We start from the raw sequence: 25,039 nt of genomic DNA on the forward strand, positions 1-25,039 counted from the left end.
CTCACTATGGCTCTTGTATCTTTATAACAGTTGTGTTTCTAGCTAGAGAGAACCCTGTTACAAATTAACCACTTAGTGGGATTACAGATTGGAAATATTGGCTAGTTATAGAGAACACGTGTTACAAATTAACTAATTAGTGGGGTCACAGATTATAGGCACGAGATAGTTTTAGATAACAGGTGTTACAAAATGGACTACTTAGTGGAATCCCAGATAAGAGGCACTAGATAATTTGGGATATCACGTGTTACTAAATGGGCTATTTAATGGGTACCTTGTTAGAGGCACTGGATAATTTGGGAAAACATGTGCTAAGGAAGAATCCAATTATAGGGAAGAGAGACTTAAAATGCATATTTAAATTCTTTTAGTGTAAATTAATGTTTGTGTGAGTTACAGAATCTGTTAATAGATCTTTGAATGTTCTTCACTGATAATAACTCGTTTTTTGTATTATGTAACGTTTTGTTCTGAAGATTACACGCCAGCAAGTAGAATAGATACAAGTAACTTTCTGTAGAATAAAATTTCACAATTAAGTAACAATAGACAAAACTCAGAATCAACATGTGTAGTCATAATAGCAAAATGCGTTTAACAGTAATTGGCAGGAGGAACTGATTCACTACCGTAACACCGAACGTTTTTTGTATTTGTGAAAGATATTTATTACCCCTGGTGTAGAACCAAATATGGCACAGACTGACGTATGAACTGAGAAACAGAAATGTGGATGACATAGGTGACCTACTGTTCTGCTAGCACAGACAGATAGTTGGTGCCTTGCTGGTGATAAGATGGTAACTAACCCGTCATGTGGTTCTCAGAGTGGCACGAACCTGACCCTGCAGAAGTACACCAGTTACAAGCTCTGCCGCAGGCAAAGCATACATTCCCGAACCAACTGGCGCCAGGACAATGCCACGTGCTTACGTGGGCAAGCTAGTTCTTCTCACACTGTGTACAGGTACAGACGGGGCTGTCCGGATAACTATTTGGCCGAGTTCAGATGGTATCGAGCGGGGGTTTGGGCTAGTCTCAAAAGAGACTAAGATCTTTTTGTTTGTTTACCTAGAACAGGTTGTGTACAACCAAGAGGATATGAAATCTTTCAAAAACTATATATTTGTCAGTTTCTCGAAGGTAAGTTATTTCTTTCAAAATGTTATCTTAATAGCTTTGAATATTGTTTTCATGTGTTAAGTATAGAGGCCGCTGCGATTATTCCATAATAATGTGAACTTAAGTAGCCCTAAACACCTATAGTAAGATGTTAATACAGAAGCATCAGAGTTAACCCAGCATAAACTTATTTGATAGGCTTAGTAGGAGTAACACCTATAGTATAATGTAACACACAAGGATCAGTGTTAAACTAACATAAACATATAGTATGATGTTAATAAAAAGGGTCAGTATTAACCTAGTATAAACATATTTGATAGGCTTAGTAGGAGAAACACATAGTATCATGTTAATACACAATGATCAGTGTTGATAGGCTTAGTAGGAGTAATACCTATAGTATGGTGTTAATACACAATGATCAGTGTTTATAGGCTTAGTAGGAGTAACACCTATAGTATAATGTAACACACAAGGATCAGTGTTAAACTAACATAAACATATAGTATGATGTTAATAAAAAGGGTCAGTGTTAACCTAGTATAAACATATTTGATAGGCTTAGTAGGAGAAACACATAGTATCATGTTAATACACAATGATCAGTGTTGATAGGCTTAGTAGGAGTAACACCTATAGTATGGTGTTAATACACAATGATCAGTGTTTATAGGCTTAGTAGGAGTAACACCTATAGTATGGTGTTAATACACAATGATCAGTGTTGAACTAACATAAACACATATAGTATGATGTTAATAGAAGAGGGTCAGTGTTAACCTAGTATAAATATATTTGATAGGATTAGTAGGACTGACACCTATAGTATAATGTTAATACACAATGATCAGTGTTAAACTAACATAAACACATATGGTATGATGTTAATAGAAGAGGGTCAGTGTTAACCTAGTATAAACATATTTGATAGGCTTAGTAGGAGAAACACCTATAGTATGATGTTAATACACAATGATCAGTGTTGATAGGCTTAGTTGGAGTAACACCTATAGTATGGTGTTAATATACAATGATCAGTGTTAAACTAACATAAACACATATAGTATGATGTTAATAGAAGAGGGTCAGTGTTAACCTAGTATAAATATATTTGATAGGATTAGTAGGACTGACACCTATAGTATAATGTTAATACACAATGATCAGTGTTAAACTAACATAAACACATATAGTATGATGTTAATAGAAGAGGGTCAGTGTTAACCTAGTATAAATATATTTGATAGGATTAGTAGGACTGACACCTATAGTATAATGTTAATACACAATGATCAGTGTTAAACTAACATAAACACATATAGTATGATGTTAATAGAAGAGGATCAGTGTTAACCTAGTATAAATATATTTGATAGGATTAGTAGGACTGACACCTATAGTATAATGTTAATACACAATGATCAGTGTTAAACTAACATAAACACATATGGTATGATGTTAATAGAAGAGGGTCAGTGTTAACCTAGTATAAACATATTTGATAGGCTTAGTAGGAGAAACACCTATAGTATGATGTTAATACACAATGATCAGTGTTGATAGGCTTAGTTGGAGTAACACCTATAGTATGGTGTTAATATACAATGATCAGTGTTAAACTAACATAAACACATATAGTATGATGTTAATAGAAGAGGGTCAGTGTTAACCTAGTATAAATATATTTGATAGGATTAGTAGGACTGACACCTATAGTATAATGTTAATACACAATGATCAGTGTTAAACTAACATAAACACATATGGTATGATGTTAATAGAAGAGGGTCAGTGTTAACCTAGTATAAACATATTTGATAGGCTTAGTAGGAGAAACACATAGTATGGTGTTAATATACAATGATCAGTGTTTATAGGCTTAGTAGGAGCAACACCTATAGTATAATGTAACACACAAGGATCAGTGTTAAACTAACATAAACATATAGTATGATGTTAATAAAAAAGGGTCAGTGTTAACCTAGTATAAACATATTTGATAGGCTTAGTAGGAGAAACACATAGTATCATGTTAATACACAATGATCAGTGTTGATAGGCTTAGTAGGAGTAACACCTATAGTATGGTGTTAATACACAATGATCAGTGTTTATAGGCTTAGTAGGAGTAACACCTATAGTATGGTGTTAATACACAATGATCAGTGTTGAACTAACATAAACACATATAGTATGATGTTAATAGAAGAGGGTCAGTGTTAACCTAGTATAAATATATTTGATAGGATTAGTAGGACTGACACCTATAGTATAATGTTAATACACAATGATCAGTGTTAAACTAACATAAACACATATGGTATGATGTTAATAGAAGAGGGTCAGTGTTAACCTAGTATAAACATATTTGATAGGCTTAGTAGGAGAAACACCTATAGTATGATGTTAATACACAATGATCAGTGTTGATAGGCTTAGTTGGAGTAACACCTATAGTATGGTGTTAATATACAATGATCAGTGTTAAACTAACATAAACACATATAGTATGATGTTAATAGAAGAGGGTCAGTGTTAACCTAGTATAAATATATTTGATAGGATTAGTAGGACTGACACCTATAGTATAATGTTAATACACAATGATCAGTGTTAAACTAACATAAACACATATAGTATGATGTTAATAGAAGAGGGTCAGTGTTAACCTAGTATAAACATATTTGATAGGCTCAGTAGGAGAAACACCTATAGTATGATGTTAATACACAATGATCAGTGTTGATAGGCTTAGTTGGAGTAACACCTATAGTATGGTGTTAATATACAATGATCAGTGTTAAACTAACATAAACACATATAGTATGATGTTAATAGAAGAGGGTCAGTGTTAACCTAGTATAAACATATTTGATAGGCTTAGTAGGAGTAACACCTATAGTATGATGTTAATACACAATGATCAGTGTTGATAGGCTTAGTTGGAGTAACACCTATAGTATGGTGTTAATATACAATGATCAGTGTTAAACTAACATAAACACATATGGTATGATGTTAATAGAAGAGGGTCAGTGTTAACCTAGTATAAACATATTTGATAGGCTTAGTAGGAGTAACACCTATAGTATGGTGTTAATATACAATGATCAGTGTTAAACTAACATAAACACATATGGTATGATGTTAATAGAAGAGGGTCAGTGTTAACCTAGTATAAACATATTTGATAGGCTTAGTAGGAGAAACACCTATAGTATGATGTTAATACACAATGATCAGTGTTGATAGGCTTAGTTGGAGTAACACCTATAGTATGGTGTTAATATACAATGATCAGTGTTAAACTAACATAAACACATATGGTATGATGTTAATAGAAGAGGGTCAGTGTTAACCTAGTATAAACATATTTGATAGGCTTAGTAGGAGAAACACCTATAGTATGATGTTAATACACAATGATCAGTGTTGATAGGCTTAGTTGGAGTAACACCTATAGTATGGTGTTAATATACAATGATCAGTGTTAAACTAACATAAACACATATGGTATGATGTTAATAGAAGAGGGTCAGTGTTAACCTAGTATAAACATATTTGATAGGCTTAGTAGGAGTAACACCTATAGTATGATGTTAATACACAATGATCAGTGTTGATAGGCTTAGTTGGAGTAACACCTATAGTATGGTGTTAATATACAATAATCAGTGTTAAACTAACATAAACACATATGGTATGATGTTAATAGAAGAGGGTCAGTGTTAACCTAGTATAAACATATTTGATAGGCATAGTAGGAGTAACACCTATAGTATGATGTTAATACACAATGATCAGTGTTGATAGGCTTAGTTGGAGTAACACCTATAGTATGGTGTTAATATACAATGATCAGTGTTAAACTAACATAAACACATATGGTATGATGTTAATAGAAGAGGGTCAGTGTTAACCTAGTATAAACATATTTGATAGGCTTAGTAGGAGTAACACCTATAGTATGATGTTAATACACAAGGATCAGTGTTGATAGGCTTAGTTGGAGTAACACCTGTAGTATAATGTTAATATAGAAGGATCAGTGTTGATAGGATTAGTAGGAGTAACACCTACAGTATGGTGTTAATATACAAGGATCAGTGTTGATAGGCTTAGTTGGAGTAACACCTATAGTATGGTGTTAATATACAAGGATCAGTTTATAACATAATTTAACAGTATTGTCACTCACAGCGTAATGTTAACACCTAAATAGTAATGTTACTAGTGGTAACACTTGTAACATGTTTTGTTCCTGTTATTTTTCGGGTTATGATACACTTCGTAAATTATTCTGAATTTAGTAGAACTGTTATTTAAAACTTAGGTCTATACAAAATATTTAGCAGAAGATACTTGGTTACCTTCTTACATTCAAGATCATCGACTATTTAAACATTAATATTACCTTAGGAACTGATTCGTTGGGTAGAAAACAAGTTTAATAGGTATTAGAAACACGGTGACACCAAAACATTAGAATATTGTAAATTAACAGCTTTTAGGTTTAAGGTAGAAGAATGAATTTGAAGCAGTTCTAAAATGCTCGTCATAAGAAATGTTTTTGGAATCACCATAATTTCATGTCAACTACTAGTGGTAAATGTATCAAAAACAACTATTACACTTTAATTATTGTGAAACATGGATCAGAAACAAATATTACCTGTTAATTATTGGTGAAACATGGATCAGGAACAAATATTACCTGTTAATTATTGGTGAAACATGAATCAGAAACAACTATTACACTTTAATTATTGGTGAAACATGGATCAGAAACAAATATTACCTGTTAATTATTGGTGAAACATGGATCAGAAACAAATATTACCTGTTAATGATTGGTGAAACATGGATCAGGAACAACTATTACCTGTTAATAATTGGTGAAACATGGATCAGGAACAACTATTACCTGTTAATAATTGGTTAAACATGGATCAGAAACAACTATTACCTGTTAATTATTGGTGAAACATGGATCAGGAACAACTATTACCTGTTAATTATTGGTGAAACTTGGATCAGAAACAACTATTACCTGTTAATTATTGGTGAAACATGGATCAGGAACAAATATTACCTGTTAATTATTTGTGAAACGGAGATCAGAAACAAATATTATCTGTTTATTATTGGTGTAATATGCATTAAAAACAAATATTACCTGTTAATTATTGGTGAAACATGAATCAGAAACAACTATTACATGTTAATTACTTGTGGTACATATATTAAAAACAAGTTCTGAATGTTTCATATTCGGATTAAGGACATTGTTCCAGAGTTTCTGCTTTTGTGATTTAATTGGAAGGAACTGTTTAACCGGATTGGAACTACCTGATATCATTTTGTTTCTTAGGGCTCTTTGTGCTGTGCTTACTGCAATGATAGGTCCTCGTACGTTTGGAAAGTGTCCCCAAGCTTACTGAAGACGGAAGAGTCACTTTTCAATTCGTTGTGATGTAAGCAACTTTTTCAATTATGAAATAGAAATTAGATGTTGCAAATATCTCTAGAGAAAGGAAGACTTTCGTATTTAATTAAAAATGAGTAAATTCAGTTTAAAATGTTTATTTTTCGTAATGTTTAGTCATGATCGAAATTTGGTATTATGAACAGCACCGATTTTAATAACCTCAAAATGATCGAACTCGCCCATCATGAGTCAATAAGTAGAACTGGGACACATAATTTTATCATTACTGAGGTAATATAAACCACACACAATGAGTTAACAGTATAGAACAGGAACACATTGTTTTATCATTACTGAGGAAATATAAATCACACATCATGAGTTAACAGTATAGAACTGGGACACATTGTTTTATCATTACTGAGGAAATATAAATCACACATCATGAGTTAACAGTATAGAACTGGGACACATTGTTTTATCATTACTGAGGAAATATATATCACACGTCATCAGTTAACAGTATAAAACTGGGACATCGTTTTATCATTACTGAGGTAATATAAATCACACATCATTAGTTAACAGTATAGAACTGGGACACATTGTTTTATCATTACTGAGGTAATATAAATCACACGTCATTAGTGAACAGTATAAAACTGGGACACATCGTTTTATCATTACTAAGGGAATATAAATTAGACATCATTAGTTAACAGTATAAAACTGGGACACATCGTTTTATCATTACTGAGGGAATATAAATCACACGTCATTTGTGAACAGTATAAAACTGGGACACATCGTTTTATCATTACTGAGGAAATATAAATCACACATCATTAGTTAACAGTATAGAACTGGGACACATCGTTTTATCATTACTAAGGGAATATAAAACACATGTTATGGGTCAACAATAAAGAATCGAAACGCATCTATTTATATTTTTTGTTTAGAATATATTTCATTTTCATGTGTTAGATATAATAATTAAAAATATTAAAATTACTTTTTAGCTGACGTACACATCTTTTCATGATTTTGATTTTGGTTAATACTACACCGAAAATAGTTTGCAGAATTCGAAGTTACGTGATATACAAATTTATACGTTCACGTGGTTATTCTTTGAAGGGAAACTGACCTCTTGTTTGTGACTAAAGAGGAAGATTATTTTGATCTGTGACAACGTCACTAAGTGCGGGAGAATTCTTGGTTTAGTTGACTAGAATCCGTCTCTTCTTACACTTTCGTTTATAGGGAAGAAGACGGCTTTGCTAGCTGACCTCGATCCGCCCTCAAACGTAGCCTTAAGGTATTTTCTGGATTAAAAACAAATCCATTCTCTTGTCTCACCTCCTGATTACATGACCACAAAGCTGATAAGCTGAATAATATTTACAAGTTTCGAACTTATTTAATATTCACTTATTTCTCAGCTTATATATATGTACATACAAGTATTTCACATTGTTCTGATATTCATCACACGATTGTCATAAAGATTTAAATATTAGGTAAGAATGAAGGGTGACATAAATTTAAATACAAACAATCAAATGAAAAGTAAATTGTAGAAATAAAAATTCTAACTGAGGAAAAAGTTAAGACACCCCCACATTTATTTCAACTTAAAATGGCTCAACTCACACACAGGTGTACCACACCAGGTGCACACGATTAGAAGATCGTTACTCAGCATTTTGAATGAGGCTTGCCCTATTTAAACCTCAGACATTTAGTTTGGTGTGCTCCTGACTGTTGAAGTGAGAGTGAGCACCATGGTGAGAGCAAAAGAGCTGTCTGAGGCCTTCAAAATGAAAATTGTAGCAACTTATGAGTCTGGTAAGGGATTATAAAATGATTCCAAAAGATTCTGAAATCAGCCATTCCACTGTCCGGAAAATAGTCAACAAGTGGAGAGGTTTCAAATGAACTGCAAACATGCTCAGGTCTGGTCGTCCAAGCAAATTCATTTCGAGAGCAGACTGCAAGATGCTAAAAGAGGTCTCCAAACACCCTAACATGTCATCACGGGACCTACAGCAGGCTCTGGCTACTGTTGATGTGAAAGTGCATGCCTCTACAATCAGAAAGAGACTGCACAAGTTTAACTTGCATAGGAGGTGTGCAAGGAGGAAACCTTTGTTCTCTAAGGCCAGACTGAAGTTTGCCAGAGAGAATACAGCATTCCAGGAAAAGAACCTCATACCAACTGTGAACTATGGAGGTGGAAGTGCCATGGTTTGGGGCTGCTTTGCTGCAGCAGGACCTGGACAGCTCACAATCATAGAATCTACCACGAATTCTACTGTGTATCAGAGAGTGCTTGAGGATCATGTGAGACCATCTGTAAAAAAATTAAAGCTGAAGCAAAACTGGACCATGCAACACGACAATGACCCAAAACATACCAGTAAATTCACCAAGGACTGGCTGAAAACTGAAAAATGGAGAGTCCTGGAATGGCCGAGTCAAAGACCAGATCTTAATCCTTTATATGCAAAAACGGCTCGTTTGGGTTGAGAAAATATTTTACATAGAAGAGCGAACAACGTTTCGACCTTCTTCGGTCATCGTCAGGTTCACAAAGAAAGAGGTAACTGACCGGAAGCTGACCACATGTTTGAAAGGGGTTATGTAACTATGTGTCGAAATGTAGAGGGCGGTATTAGATGTTTGAATACATAATTTTATTTATTTTATTATATTAATATAGGTATAAAGGCGTTCCTTTATATTGGTTTATTTTGGGTTTAAGTTGTTGTATAAGTAAGGCTTCTTTAATTTTGCGTTTGTTTATGTTTCTTTCTTTATTTAGTATTTGAGTGTTTTCTATGGTTATGTTGTGTTTATTTGATTTGCAGTGTTCGAAAACGTGTGAAGGTGACTTTTTATGTTCTTTGAATCTGGTTTCCATTTTTCTACTTGTTTCTCCAATATAGAAGTCGTGGCAGTTATCACATTGTATTTTATAAATAATGTTGGTGTGGTGTTTGTCAGTGTAGTTTTTACATAGTATAGACCTCAGTTTTGTGCCTGGTTTTTGAATAAACATATAAATTTCTCAACAAGTGGGTTTCTCGACATCACTGAGATCTTAATCCTATTGAGATGCTGTTGGATGACTTGAAATGGGCTGTACATGCAAGAAACCCCTCAAACATCTCACAGCTGATGGAATTCTGCATTGAGAAGTGTGTCAAACTTTCTTCAGACCGATGTCAGAGACTGGTAGATGGCTACAACAAGCGTCTCACTGCAGTTATTTCAGCCAAAGGGGGGTAACACTAGCTATTAGGGGGTAGGGTGTCCTAACTTTTTCTTCAGTTAGAATATCATTTTTATAGAATTACATTTACAGGAGATCTTGAAAAGTCTTTTCTACAGTTTTAATTGTTTAGTTATATTCCTATAATCTCTCAGTATTGTTAAAAGTGAGATTAGATATCGAAATATCTAAAAATGTTACAAAAATACACAGACTTTTATAGTGTGTCCTAACTTTTTCACATGAATATACTTGTCATTTTCGATCATAATGGAACCATCAGAAAAAAATAAAAACAGAAAACGGCAGGCCTCACCGTTTGTATCATTTCATTCTAGGTTTACATCTTATAAGAAATATTCTATTTTACACAACATTCAATGCGTATAGAGAAAATCTTCACATATATTTGACTTTTGTTGTTGTTTTTTTTCCTTCTTAGGTTTCCACTTAATGACTTTATTTGATTGCCTTTGGTAATTTAAAGTATAGACTATTATGGATTTCTATTTACCTTCCGATGGCCGCCGACTCGCAGGAGAACTTTGAATGACTTTTCTCTTATGCCACCAACTGCACCATTAGCCGAAGCTAGAGTAGGAGTTAAGAGTGACTTGGGGTCTTATTCGAGCGGAAGAACATCGCCAGGTCATGACCTGGGTTATCATACTTTACTCTCTCGCCAGAATGCGCCACTAACTCCTACTCTGACACCTTCTTCCACCCACAAGTCGTTTAATGGGCAAGATCCTGTCTCTCCCAGCCTTTGGAGCTACCCTGAGAGCTGTCCCACGTCTGCACTAAGAAATCAGAGTATTTTATCAGACACCGAGAAACTTCTAGCTACATACAAAGGAAAAAAACTATCAAGGTGTTCACATTTAGACAGACTGACAGATGAGCTGATACTGAAAATATTTTCTTATTTATCTAGTAATCATTTATGTGTGTGTGCTCGTGTTTGTCGCCGATGGTATTTTTTAGCATGGGAACCTGAACTGTGGACCTCAATAACGCTGACTAGTGACAAAATTAACGTAGACTCCCGGACTGAAGACACTTTTCCGGCTCCTGTGTCGGGACTCTCCTAATGTTTGTCTGACAGTGGAACGGATGTGTCTGAATGGTTGTGCACGTCTTACAGATAAGGGCATGTGGACTATTGCAAAACATTGTCCAGAACTCAGAAGTATTGAGATTCGAGGATGTAGTAATGTGACCAATACAGGGGGTCAATGATTTGGTTTCCAGATGTCTGAACCTGGAAAGGTTAGATTTGACAGGTAAGAATTTCGTTGCCACCTAACTAATAAATGATTTTCACTCATTTGTTGCAAGGGTTTGTGGTGCTTTCAGATACTAGCGACATCAAGTGACAATTTGTTCAATAACAAAGTTTGGGTAATAACTTTTGTATGGTAATTTGTTGGCTTTTGTTTAACAGTCTGCTCTTTCACTTCAACCAATTATCTTCCAAACAGATACTAGTTTTTCTAATGATGTTGACTTTAAGTATCAGTGCGTCCAGTTCAGCTATCCACGTGTCTACTACACGTTAGAATTCCAGCGTTGTGAGTCATAGCGTTTATGACACAGGTGTAACGCAGTTTAGGTAAACACTCCAAAGAGTCAAAACATGTCCCTGATTTAGCCTAAGCTTTCATTTCTAATCATTCAGATATTTCAATTTTTTAACAACAGAAGGAAAGTTTAATATCTTTAAATTTGTTTTGTAGCACCGTAAGATAAACACGAGATCTTCCCTTATTCATCAGAACACAACCATTTGTCCGACAACAAAACCGTTTATCAAACAAAAACATGTTAAACATAATGCGGGTAAAAATAACAATCTAATTAAATACCTGACGATGGTTAATTATTTTAAAATTAAATTATATAAATTAAAATTTTTCCATGCTAAAAATGTTCTGCCACAGTTTTACTGATCTACAATAAGAGACGATAGTTTTGATAATAAAACGTACAATTTCACATAAACATTGTGTAACGTGTATACCCTTCAATTCATATAAACACTAGCAATCAAATATAAAACTGTTTCCAGTGAATACTTGTTGAAGTTATAATGAATGTCATAAAACTATTGCAATGCACTCTCTCGAATTTCTAAAACTTAAGTCATAAAACTGTTGTTATTTCTTCTAACGGACACCTAAAACTTACGCCGTTACAAGACTCTCAGGTTCCGAAAATTGATGTTAGAAAATAGCATAGAGGGTCAACTTGCTGTTCCATATAATATGTGTCGTTTAGATAATGTCATGCTAAGAAAGTTGAAATACGCACGAACAGAATTATACCAATTCTATAAGGATATTGGTTTCGCTACTTAACGTGTCCTCTGCAGTCAAACCTGTTTTTGTTTCTTTGTTTGTAAATTCCTTTATACGATATAGTGTGCTTATGTTCTAAGAAGTTTGGTGTTGTTGTTGTTTTTTTTTAATTTCGCGCAAATCTACTCGAGGGCTATCTGCGCTAGCCGTCCCTAACTTAGATATGTAAGACTAGAGGGAAGCCAGCTAGTCATCACCACCCACCGCCAACTCTTTTACCAACGAATAGTGGGATTGACCGAACATTATAACGCCCCCACGGCTGAAAGGGCGAGCATGTTTGGCGCGACGGGGATGCGAACCCGCGACCCTCAGCTTACGGAGTCGCATGCCTCAACACGCTTGGCCATGCCGGGCCCATTGTCCATTTGCTACTGTTTCAGTAATATTATTAATTTTTTAAATAAATGAAAATTGTGACACTGTTTGTTTTCTGAATTTCGCACAAAGCTACTCGAGGGCTATCTGCGCTAGCCGTCCCTAATTTAGCAGTGTAAGACTAGAGGGAAGGCAGCTAGTCGTCATCACCCACCGCCTATTCTTGGGCTACTCTTTTACCAACTAATAGTGGGATTGCGTCATATTACAACGCCCCCACGTCTGAAAGAGCGAGCATTTTTGGTGCGACGGGGATTCGAACCCGCGACCCTCAGATTACGAGTCGAGTGCCTTAACCACCTGGCCATGCCCGGCCTCCAAGAAGTTTTTTTTTATGATTACAATGGTCATTTAACACGTGTTGTCCAGATCAGCTCGTGTTTTGGGTGCCACCAGAGTAGATATTATAAGAAACTGTTGACGTAAGACCTGTAAAACGTGTTTCATTCGATAAACATCTTCTGGATCAGTTCATGCTGTCCAAATTAATATTTCTCCGGGGTTTATTTTACATTCTGTAAATCATAATGTTGTCCTTCTTTTCTTTTTTATAAATTGAAACAGATTTAGTCCGTAAGGTATAAACACGGAAGAAAGAAACTATTTATACGCCATGTTCGGTTGCTGAGGGAGTTGGTTGAACCCGGATTAAATAGAGGGCGGGTATCTTACCTGTGAGCTGAGTTACTTCTTAACAGACATTGTTAGTAGCCAAAGTCCTGGTACATTGAGGAATTTTAGGCGATACAAGCACGTGAACGTCCGTGTCGCCATTATCTTGAGAAGTGTGGTGACTTCAATGGAATCACTGTTTGTGCTTCTGTACACGTCCTTATCTAGTCTGTTTGTTTGTTTTTGAATTTCGCGCAAAGTTACTCAAGGGCTATCTGCACTAATCGCCCCTAATTTAGTAGCGTAAGACCAGAGGGAAGGCAGCTAGACATCACCACCCACCGCCAACTATTGGGCTACTCTTTTACTAACGAATAGTGGGATTAACTGTAACATTATAATACCCCCACGGCTGAAAGGGCGAGCATGTTCGGTGCGACCGGGATTTGAACTCGCGGCCCTCAGATTACGAGTCAAACGCCTTAACCACTCGGCCATGCTGGGCCATTATTTAGTCTGTCCAGACGCATATTGTTCTATACTATATGAACAATTTGTTATCTATATCATATATATAGTCTATCATTATGCATCTGCTTGAAGATTATTAAATACAATAATTTTTTTCAAATAAGTTTCTGTTAACGTATCAGGTTATTTCATCCCTTAAGTAATGTAAGTTCAGAAAAAGAGAAAGGATTTCAAACACTTTTAATGTTATTTAATCAGTAATGTGTGTTCCATTATTATTAATTACTTCATGCCAATGATTCACAAACTTCTGAATGTCACTTTTATAAAATTCTTGGGGTTTGGAGGAAAAGAATGTAGAGAGGGTAGTTTTGACATCTTCATGTGTTCCAAGCTCTTTTGCATCAAGATCGTTCTGCAAACTTTGAACCAGATGATAATCAGATGAAGCAAGATCTGGAGAATAAGGAGGATGTGGAAGTTTTTCCCACTCCAGCTGGTCAGTCTATACAGATGTGATCCCTGTTGTATGGGGCCGTGCATTATCCTGGTGTAACACAACATGCTGTATGGGGCCGTGCATTATCCTGGTGTAACACAACATGCTGTATGGGGCCGTGCTTTATCCTGGTGTAACACAACACCATTACAACTGCAGGCCTTTTTTCTTTTAGTACAACATTCAAACACTCGAACTGTTGACAACAGATATCTGATGTAACTGTTACATTGAGTGGCAGCAACTCAAAGTGGGTCACATCAACATGGCATGGCCAGGTAGGGTAAGGCGTTCGACTCGTAATCCGAGGGTCGCTGGTTAGAATCCCGGTCACACCAAACATGCTCGCCCTTTCAGCCGTGGGGTATTATAATGTGACGGTCAATCCTACTATTCGTTGCTAAAGAGTAGCCCAAGAGTTGGCGGTGGGAGGTGATGACCAGCTGCCTTCCCTCTGGTCTTACACTGCTAAATTAGGGACGGCTAGCGCAGATAGCCCCCGAGTAGCTGCGTGCGAAATTCAGAAGACAAACAAACAAACTAACTAACAATATCCCACCAAATGTTTAGCAATATTTTCCATTTTGTGTTTTAATCAGTTTACTTACACTGAGCCATTGTCTGCTGTGCTAAACATTTTTATAACATATCCATTTTTATCTCCAGTCACTAACCTGCTCAAAAGGAGAGTTACATTCACGAAATTATAGAGAAATGCAAATGTCCACTCTTGGTCTAAACGTAGCTTCTTTCAAATCAGGTGGGACCCATTTTCCAAGTTTTGCACCTTTCCAAGTTATTGTAGATGACGGTGAACTGTTGAATGGGTTGAATTAAGCTTTTGTGTTAGTTCTTTAACTGTTACAACACAATCTTCATCAAGTACACCCAGCATCAAGTTATTATTAAACTCAACAGGATGACTTGATCGTGACGCATCACTTAAGCTGTAGTCACCTGATCTGAGCCTCTGAAACCACCTTCAATATCTCTCATTGAGAGACTCTGCACCATAAGCACCTTGAATGTTTCATGTAGTTTCATATTACCTTTTTAAGCTGATAAAGCATTATATGCCTAATGTGCTCCATGGACATTCATCTTCATAAGGGTGTATTTGATTAATGATATAAAAAAGTGTAGTTGGGTTAGTTTGTTTTATTTGTCTGGACATTTTTATACACGTCCTACTACATATTTTAGTCATTAAAACCTTCTACAAAGACAGGAATGATGATGCACTTTCTGTATTAAATTTTCGAACATTACTTATGGGATAATCTGATGCATGTTAACCATTTTATCATGTTTAGATAAACGCAACTACTTATCTATATAAATATAATATTACCGTCTGTTGTATGTCCAAGTAACTACATATCTACATAAATATAATATTACCCTCTGCTGTATTTCCACGTAACTAAATATCTATATAAATATAATATTACCATCTGTTGTATGTCCAAGTAACTACTTATCTATATAAATATAATGTTACCGTCTCCTGTATGTACACGTAACTAAATATCTATAAAAATATAAAAGTACTGTCAGTTGTGTGTCCATGTAACTACTTATCTATATAAATATAATAGTACTTTCTGTTATTTATCCAATTAACTATTTATTTATATAAATATAATAGTACTCTCTCTTACATAACCATACAAATACTTATCTATATAAGTACAACAGTAATATCTGTTTTGTGTTCATGTAACTACTTATCTATATAAATATAATAATACTGTTGGTTATGTCCATGTAACTACTTATCTCTATAAGTATAATAGTAATGTCTCTTGTATGTCCATATATGTACTTATCTATATAAATATAATAGTACTATTGTTTATGTCTACTGTATGTCCTTGTACCAACTTATCTATGTAAATATCATAGTACTCTCTCTTGCATACCCATATAAAAACTTATCTATATAAATAAACAGTACTGCCTGTTGTATGTCCATGTAACTGCTTATCTATATAAATATAACAGTAGTATTATTTATGCCCATGTAACTACTTATCTATATAGATATAATAGTACTGCCCGTTATGTGCCCCTATAACTACTTATTTATATAAATATAATAGTACTGTCCGTTATGTGCCCCTATAACTACTTATTTATATAAATATAATAGTACTGTCTGTTATGTGCCCCTATAACTACTTATTTATATAAATATAATAGTACTGTCCGTTATGTGCCCCTATAACTACTTATTTATATAAATATAATAGTACTGTCTGTTATGTGCCCCTATAACTACTTATTTATATAAATATAATAGTACTTGTCCGTTATGTGCCCCTATAACTACTTATTTATATAAATATAATAGTACTGTCCGTTATGTTGCCCTATAACTACTTATCTATATAAATATAATAGTATTGTCCGTTATGTGCCCCTATAACTACTTATTTATATAAATATAATAATACTGTCCGTTATGTGCCCCCTATAACTACTTATTTATATAAATATAATAGTACTGTCCGTTATGTGCCCCTATAACTACTTATTTATATAAATATAATAGTACTGTCTGTTGTTTGTGTATGTAACTACTTTTCTGTATAAATATAGTAGTACTGTCTGTTGTTTGTGTATGTAACTAGTTTTCTATATAAATATAGTAGTACTGTCTGTTGTTTGTGTATGTGACTACTTTTCTGTATAAATATAGTAGTACTGTCTGTTGTTTGTGTATGTAACTAGTTTTCTATATAAATATAGTAGTACTGTCTGTTGTTTGTTTTTGTGACTACCTTTCTATATAAATATAGTAGTATTGTCTGTTGTTTGTGTATGTAACTACTTATCTATATAAATATAATACTACTGTCTGTTGTATGCCCATATACATAATAATTTATATTTTGGTGTTGCAAATATCATTGTTTGACATTATAGTTGTCTTTCATTCACAGCTTACAGACGGGTTATAACAATAGATATTAAATATAGTTTATATTCTGGTGGTTTAAATACCATTGTTTGACATTATAGTTGTCTTTCTTTCACAGCTTATTAACGGGTTATAACAATAGATATTAAATATAGTTTATATTCTGGTGGTTTAAATACCATTGTTTGACAGTATAGTTGTCATTCATTCACAGCTTACAGACGGGTTATAACAATAGATATTAAATATAGTTTATATTCTGGTGATTTAAATACCATTGTTTGACAGTATAGTTGTCTTCCATTCACAGCTTACAGACGGGTTATAACATTACGTATTAAATATAGTTTATATTCTGGTGGTTTAAATACCATTGTTTGACAGTATAGTTGTCTTCCATTCACAGCTTACAGACGGGTTATAACATTACGTATTAAATATAGTTTATATTTTTTTTGGTTTAAATACAATTGTTTGACAGTCGTGTTTTAACGAAGTGATAGGTCTTCCACGACCAGAATGTTTTAATCGTCTCTCGGATTTACGTCGTCAATGTTCAGTGTAACCTTTTGGGGATTGTTTCATTTGATATGTGCTAAAACGTGGCGGGTGTGGTTGACTATATATAACTGTTTCTGTAAAATTCTGTATCGAATATCCCAACTGAATACTGTAACATGAGTATTTTTCTTCAGTAACATTGATATAATTTGGTTTCTATGTTCTACTGCCTTAAACGACGCATCAGATCTGTTTCAAGTTGGCTTGTTTCAACACGAAAAAGATTCCACAACAACTGTTGGATAAACTGCTGTTTATTTGAGAAGGATGAGCGACAGTAATTACCATCAATTATACGTTAATATGTATAGTAATCAGATATTCACCATCTATCATATCTTAATATATACATATATACAATAATCACTCATTTATTAACAACTATTTGTTCATGATATTGTCGTCTTTACCAAGTGGTGTTATAAGTGGTAGAACACTTAATATGATTGTTTCATCCACTGATACATTATTTTAAATGGACGAACAACTAACTACTTGTAGGAATCTTGTTTCTCTTATTCCTAGGCGAGGAAGTTTCTTTTACCCATCTAGACGTGTTCTATAATGACTAACACGAGAATGATAGATCTACTTTATGGAAACATATTCTCTCGCTAGGGGTAGTCTTCAATTTCCCTCGCATCCAGGTGAGCGCGTGAGTTCTTGGCGAGTAAATGTATCTCAGGAACGTGAGAGGGTTCTGTGACCCTGGATAAACCAGACAGTAAACGTATGTTTGTTCTTCCACCTTCTTTTAAGAAATGAAATCAAAGTTGTAGTGTCAAGAATAGATCAAAATTATCAAAAGATATCACTGACGCAGGAACCCGATTAAAGAGACCTATTATTAAAACTAAAGTGTGAATAAAGAACATTTGTCTAATATAAGATTTAATGGTGACAACTAGATATCTGTTGTATATGGAATAAAACCCATTAACTAGATATCTGTAACAATACGTATCTGGAATAAAACCCACTAACTAGATATCTGTAACAATACGTATCTGGAATAAAACCCAGCTGTGCTAACTAAATGGAACAACACATATCTGGAATAAGACCCAGCTGTGCTAACTAAATGGAACAACACATGCCTGGAATAAAACCCAGCTGTGACAACTAGATGGAACAACATATATTTGGAATAAAACCCAGCTGTGAAAACTACATGGAACAACATCCACCTAGAATGCAATCCAATTGTGGCAAACAGATAGAAAAATACATATCTGGAATAAAACCCAGCTGTGCTAACTAAATGGAAGAATACATATCTGGAATAAAATCCAGCTGTAACAAATAGATGAAACCATTTTTTGGAGAAAGAAACCCAGTGGAAATATATTAGGAATAATACTTATCTATAATCAAACAAGTGTTGGAACAATATTCATCTAAAACAAACCCCAATAGTAAAAACTCCGCGAAGTATATTTATATGGAATAAAACCCAGTGGTAAAAACTGAAACAACAAATACCTGGAATAAATACCACTGGTGAGGTATAGATGGCACAATATTTATTTAATATAAAACTCAGTATAGAAAGCTACGTTGGACAACATACATCCAAAATGAAACTCAATACAGAGAGTTTGTTTGTTTTTTGAATTTCACATAGAGCTACACGATACTGCGATAGCTGTTCGTAATTTAGCAGTAGCCTGAGAATCAAATCCACGTCGCACCAAACTTGCTCACCCTTTCAGCCAAAGGGACATAATAATGTCACGATTAATCCCACAATTAGTTGGTAAAAGAGTAGCCCAAGCGTTGGCAGTGGGTGGTAATGACTAACTGCTCTCTCTCTAGCCTTACACTGCTAAATTAGGGACGGTTAGCGCAGATAGCCCTCGTGTAGCTCTTTATGAAATTCAAGAAGAAACAAACAAATACATTCTCCTTTTGTTCGGTGCGCACATGCACACCTGGATAGTAAAGTGCGTGTTCAATGTCAGGACAGACAAAACTGAATATTGTTATAATATATTCTATGTTATCTTAGATTTATGTTCCCCATGGGACAGAGATAAGTTTTGGATTTACACATCTAAATCCGGAGTTCAATTTCCCTCAATGGAAACAGTAGAGAGCACAATGCAGCTGTAAAAGCATGTTTCTTCAAGTTACGTTCGGTCTATTCTTGTGTTTTGTGGGACTACTTTCCTAATTTTGTCATTAACGTTTTCTGTTACACTATGTAACAATTTTTTTACTTTTTCTTGTTCCTAGACAGAAAGTGTTATTTCCCAATTGCTTATGTCTGAAGTAAATGAAAAAGACCTATTTTTCTCTTTAAAATTTGTTTTTGTGACCTGGAAGTGTATAACAAAAACATGATGGAAGACAATACTTGGGAGCTGATACGTGAAAGCGATTTATATTATAGTCGCAAATTTCTAAAAACTACTCACTTCTAAACATTTTTGTATAACTTTAGTATAAATACATGTAAATCTCGATTCATAATTTGTTTTATTCAGACCTTATGTAAATGAAAATGTACAAATTTGCCCGTTTTTACATAGAAAACAGGTTAGTTTATAAATTTCATTATCCAGGTCACAAAAACAAAGTTTGAAAGGAATAATGGCCATTTTCTGTACTTTTACAACACAAGCAATTAAGAAATAACACATACTATCCAGGAACAAAATTTGTGTTATATAGTGTGTTTTTTTTTTTTTTGTTACATAGCGTTATATAATACAGTTAATTCTTTAGTTATTACCGTTACTAAAGCTGTGTTGTTTTGTGCTAATATTCGACAATGTTTCCCTTTCTTATCCTTACGATAAATATATATCTCTAAATGTTTAGTGTTAAACATGTTTACTAAAAAGCTTTTGTTAGGCATATGTCAAATACCTACTTATTTAAAGTTTATTACTTGAAGAAAAGTATATTTTCTTACGTTATAAGTCAGACAGTCAATTCTGTAGCGTTTATGGTAACTGTTAACTGGGTTCATGTCCTAGTCAATAATTCATGTTAAAGACAGTGGAGATTCCCATTAATATATATAAATATAAGCCTAACTACTTAAATAAGCATTATCATCCAGTTAAACAGACAGCTACGTTTTGTTAGCTTTTCTCTAATCTGTTGTTTGTTCTGATCGTAGCTTGATATTAGTTAAATATTTATTTGTTATTGATCAGAAAGCTACACAATAGAATATCTATCAGTCTACCGCGGGTATCGAAATCTAGTTTTTAGCGTTTAAGCCCTCCGATTTGCCGTTGAGCTAGCGGAAAGCATATCCGTTAAGTATTACAAAATATTGCCCTAGTATAGGATAACAGTGATATCAAATATTGCCCTAGTGTAGGATAAGTGATATCAAATATGTTTAGAATATCACACTCTTATCTCAGGGTCTCTTACAAAACTTGACAAATTATAGTATCAAGTATATCCGTTAAGTATAACAAAATATTGCTCTAGTATAGGATAACAGTGATATCAAATATTGCCCTAGTATAGGATAACAGTGATATCAAATATTGCCCTAGTATAGGATAACAGTGATATCAAATATTGCTCTAGTATGGGATAACAGTGATATCAAATATTGCCCTAGTGTAGGGTAACAGTGATATCAAATATTGCCCTAGTATAGGATAACAGTGATATCTCAGTTTAGAATATAACACTCTTATCTCATGGTCTCTTACAAAACTTGACAAATTATAAAAACAAAACATTGAAAAGCTTAGAACTTAACTCCATCAAAATATGCCCAGTGTTAATGGACATGTATTAAACACGTCTCTCAGTAGGAAGGGTTTCCTGACCTCTTTCTACCCGTTCCCTAACATTGTGCCCATATAATTATTTCAGGAACACTACGATTTGGGTGACATCTGTCGGACAGATAAGTAAATTAGCAGAAACACAAAGAAAACTAAGCTGTATTCAACTTTCAATTTGTATAACCGACACAGAAGCTTTCATTACTCCTGGGGTTTGTTAGGAAACTCGTAGTTCATATGTTATCTCTATTATAAACTACAAGAAATAGTTTAAATTATCCATGTTCTCTAGTATTTTTTAAATGGTGGTCCTTTTGCTGTTGTTATTATACAAATATTTTTATTGTAAAATAAAACATTCACTTCATAATCTGTTACAAAGTGATTCTTAATTACGAGCTATCACTAACAATATAAACGATATTTACGAGCCTAATTAAAGTGTTGTTTTCTCTTGCTCATAACAACTTAGAGTGTGTACATAATTTCCAACACAGTACATTTCTTCGTCTTTATATTTGTTAATAATATGTTATTATTACGTTCTTTCCTCTGTACACAAATAGAAAGAACTTTGGTGGTTTATTCCTTATGAAGTATATAAATAGATAAACAGTTAAGAAGTATATTATTACAGTACCTGAATTGACAGATAAACAAATGATTTATTATCATTACTGAATAAAAACAGAGAGGCATCCCTAGGTGTGTTTCTTTTGTTTTTTTTAATTCTCTGATTTTCTGTTTAGTTTTTGTTCGTTCATTCAAAAGCTCACTAGATGACTCTACCATCATGTTCTGGTCTTTTGTACTTTAGGCTGTTACCGAGTGACGTGTGTTGATCCCAGCCAGTCTGTTACAGAATCAAGTGATACTGTCCCTGAAGATAATCGCCAACTGTGCCTCCAGTTCCTAGATATGACAGACTGCCACTCACTGGAGGACTCCGCGCTGAAAGGGGTCGTCCGGAACTGTTCTCAGCTAACCCATCTCTTCCTTCGACGTTGTGTCCAGCTGACAGACGTGGCGGTCAAGTACGTTGCTAGTTACTGTGTGATGCTCTGGGAACTTAGTGTCAGCGACTGTTTACAGGTCACTGATTTCGGTCTTTATGAACTTGCTAAACTGGGACCTAACCTGCGGTACCTCAGTGTGGCTAAATGTCACCAAGTCTCGGACGCTGGTGTCAAGCAAATAGCACGCCACTGCTACAAGTTGCGCTACCTAAACGTCCGAGGCTGTGAGGCCGTGTCTGATGACAGCATGGAAGTGTTGTCCAGGAGCTGTCCAAGGCTCCGGGCACTAGACATCGGCAAGTGTGACGTCACAGACTACGGACTGAAGCTTTTGTCGGAGCACTGCCCGAACCTAAAGAAACTGAGCCTCAAGTCCTGCGATATGGTGACCGATAAAGGAGTCCGGGCTATCGCTTACTACTGTCGAGGTTTACAGCAGCTGAACATCCAGGACTGCGCCATCACTGCGGAAGGTTACAGAATGGTGAAGAGGTGTTGTAAGCGTTGTATAATAGAACACACCAATCCGGGCTTCTATTAAGTACATGTAAATAAACACGTGTACCGTACTGCACTGATGTCATATTTCACGTAAAATATTTGTAAATAATGTAACATTTTATCAACTAATTTGGATGTATAAAATATGATTAGTTGAGGATATCTCAGTGTAAGTTATATGAAACTTAAATCATAAAACATTACATCAGAATTAATGTCACTACTTTTATGAAACTCACTGTCAGATCATCCACAAAATAATCTTAAACAGTTGCCAACAATGAAACGTACTCAATCGGTGATGGAATTTCTATTAGTGTTATAATATAGTTAACTGTCAAAATGGGAACTATAATTAAAAAAAAAACATATCTCCGTTTTAACAATAAACACGAACACATATCTCCGTCTTAACAATAAACACGAACATGAGAGCCACACACACAGATCGTGACCTGATAAAGCGAGTAATACTAGTGAAAATTCATATAATTAACAATTTATAACGTTTTAGTTCCTGTACCTTACGTCTGTCCAAATGGCTTACAACATTTAAATTATCCATATATAATACATGTCTCTCAGAATAACAAATACATACTAAACTCACTGATACAGTTCAAGCTATCAATAGGTCTTTAATCCAGTATTAAACACATATATTACTAACAATTTGTGAACAGTAACTTTCTATTTTCTTAATGGAAGCAACTTTAGTTTGTTTTGGAATTTCGCACAAAGCTTCTCGAGGGCTATCTGTGCTAGCCGTCCCTAATTTAGCAGTGTAAGACTAGAGGGAAGGCAGCTAGTCATCACCACCCACCGCCAACTCTTGGGCTACTCTTTTACCAACGAATAGTGGGATTGACCGTCACATTATAACGCCCCCACGGCTGGGAGGGCGAGCATGTTTGGCGCGACTCGGGCGCGAACCCGCTACCCTCGGATTGCGAAGCGCACGCCTTAACGCACTAGGCCATGCAGGCCCGGAAGCAACTTTAGATTATTATCATAGAGTTAATGTAGAAATCCACCATAACACACAACAGACTATATTCATCAGTATAGATAGATAACAAACAATGTTCATCAGTATTCCAACCATCAAACTTTAATGTAGAAAGATAACACAACAATGTTCATTAGTATCCCAACCATAAAACATTAATGTAGACAGATACCTCAGCAATGTTCATCAGTACCCCAACCATAAAACATTAATGTAGACAGATAACACAACAATGTTCATTAGTATCCCAACCATAAAACATTAATGTAGACAGATAACACGACAATGTTCATCGGTATCCAAACCATCAAACTCTACTGTGGATAGATAAGAGAACAATGTTCATCAGTATCCCAACCATCAAACTCTACTGTAGATAGATAACACAACAATGTTCATCAGTATCCCAACCATCAAACTTTACTGTAGATAGATAACACAACAATGTTCATCAGTATCCCAACCATTAATCTCTACTGTGGATAGATAACACAACAATGTTCATCAGTATCCCAACCATCAAACTCCTGTAGATAGATAACACAACAATGTTCATCAGTATCCCAACCATCAAACTTTACTGTAGATAGATAACACAACAATGCTCATCAGTATCCCAACCATTAATCTCTACTGTGGATAGATAACACAACAATGTTCATCAGTATCCCAACCATCAAACTCTACTGTAGATAGATAACACAACAATGTTCATCAGTATCCCAACCATCAATCTTCTCTATAAATATAGCAATGTTTATAAGTTTTCAATCCAGCACACAATTAAAACTTCAGTAAATTATAGAAGACAATGGGAAGTTACAGAGTGGAAACCGTGATAACATAAGAGATGTTTCTAGAGACACGAGTTCAGATCCACATGTTACAGACATGTCGTTTAACTACCTGTGATAAATAACGTGTATTGTTTATTTGTATGATTGATTGATAGAAATATGATGCTTATTTTAAAACCATGTTACATTTTTAAACATAGAAGAATTTCAAACTTCTATATTTAAATAGTTTGTGAGACATACAAAGTTAAATATCTGAATTATGAGAGAATTTTCCATTATATTATACTTAAAAGTGTTTCTTATAACATTTTAAAAGGACTG

The 25,039-nt window shown here is 34.6% G+C and overlaps 1 long non-coding RNA gene and 1 pseudogene across 2 annotated transcripts; both read left to right on the forward strand.

Annotated features, from left to right (window-relative positions):
- Positions 1 to 773: 773 nt before the first annotated feature.
- LOC143241857 (uncharacterized) lies at positions 774 to 10,379 on the forward strand. The gene is made up of 3 exons (XR_013022311.1): positions 774 to 1,146; positions 6,500 to 6,602; positions 10,276 to 10,379. It is a non-coding gene; the product is annotated as an uncharacterized LOC143241857 (long non-coding RNA).
- A 4-nt stretch (positions 10,380 to 10,383) lies between these two features.
- LOC143241856 (uncharacterized) lies at positions 10,384 to 23,066 on the forward strand (annotated as a pseudogene). The gene is made up of 2 exons (XR_013022310.1): positions 10,384 to 11,116; positions 22,210 to 23,066. The product of XR_013022310.1 is annotated as an uncharacterized LOC143241856 (transcript).
- Positions 23,067 to 25,039: the final 1,973 nt, after the last annotated feature.

The sequence above is a fragment of the Tachypleus tridentatus genome, unplaced genomic scaffold (assembly GCF_004210375.1).
Source record: "Tachypleus tridentatus isolate NWPU-2018 unplaced genomic scaffold, ASM421037v1 Hic_cluster_1, whole genome shotgun sequence".
NCBI classification, from domain to species: Eukaryota; Metazoa; Arthropoda; class Merostomata; order Xiphosura; family Limulidae; genus Tachypleus; species Tachypleus tridentatus.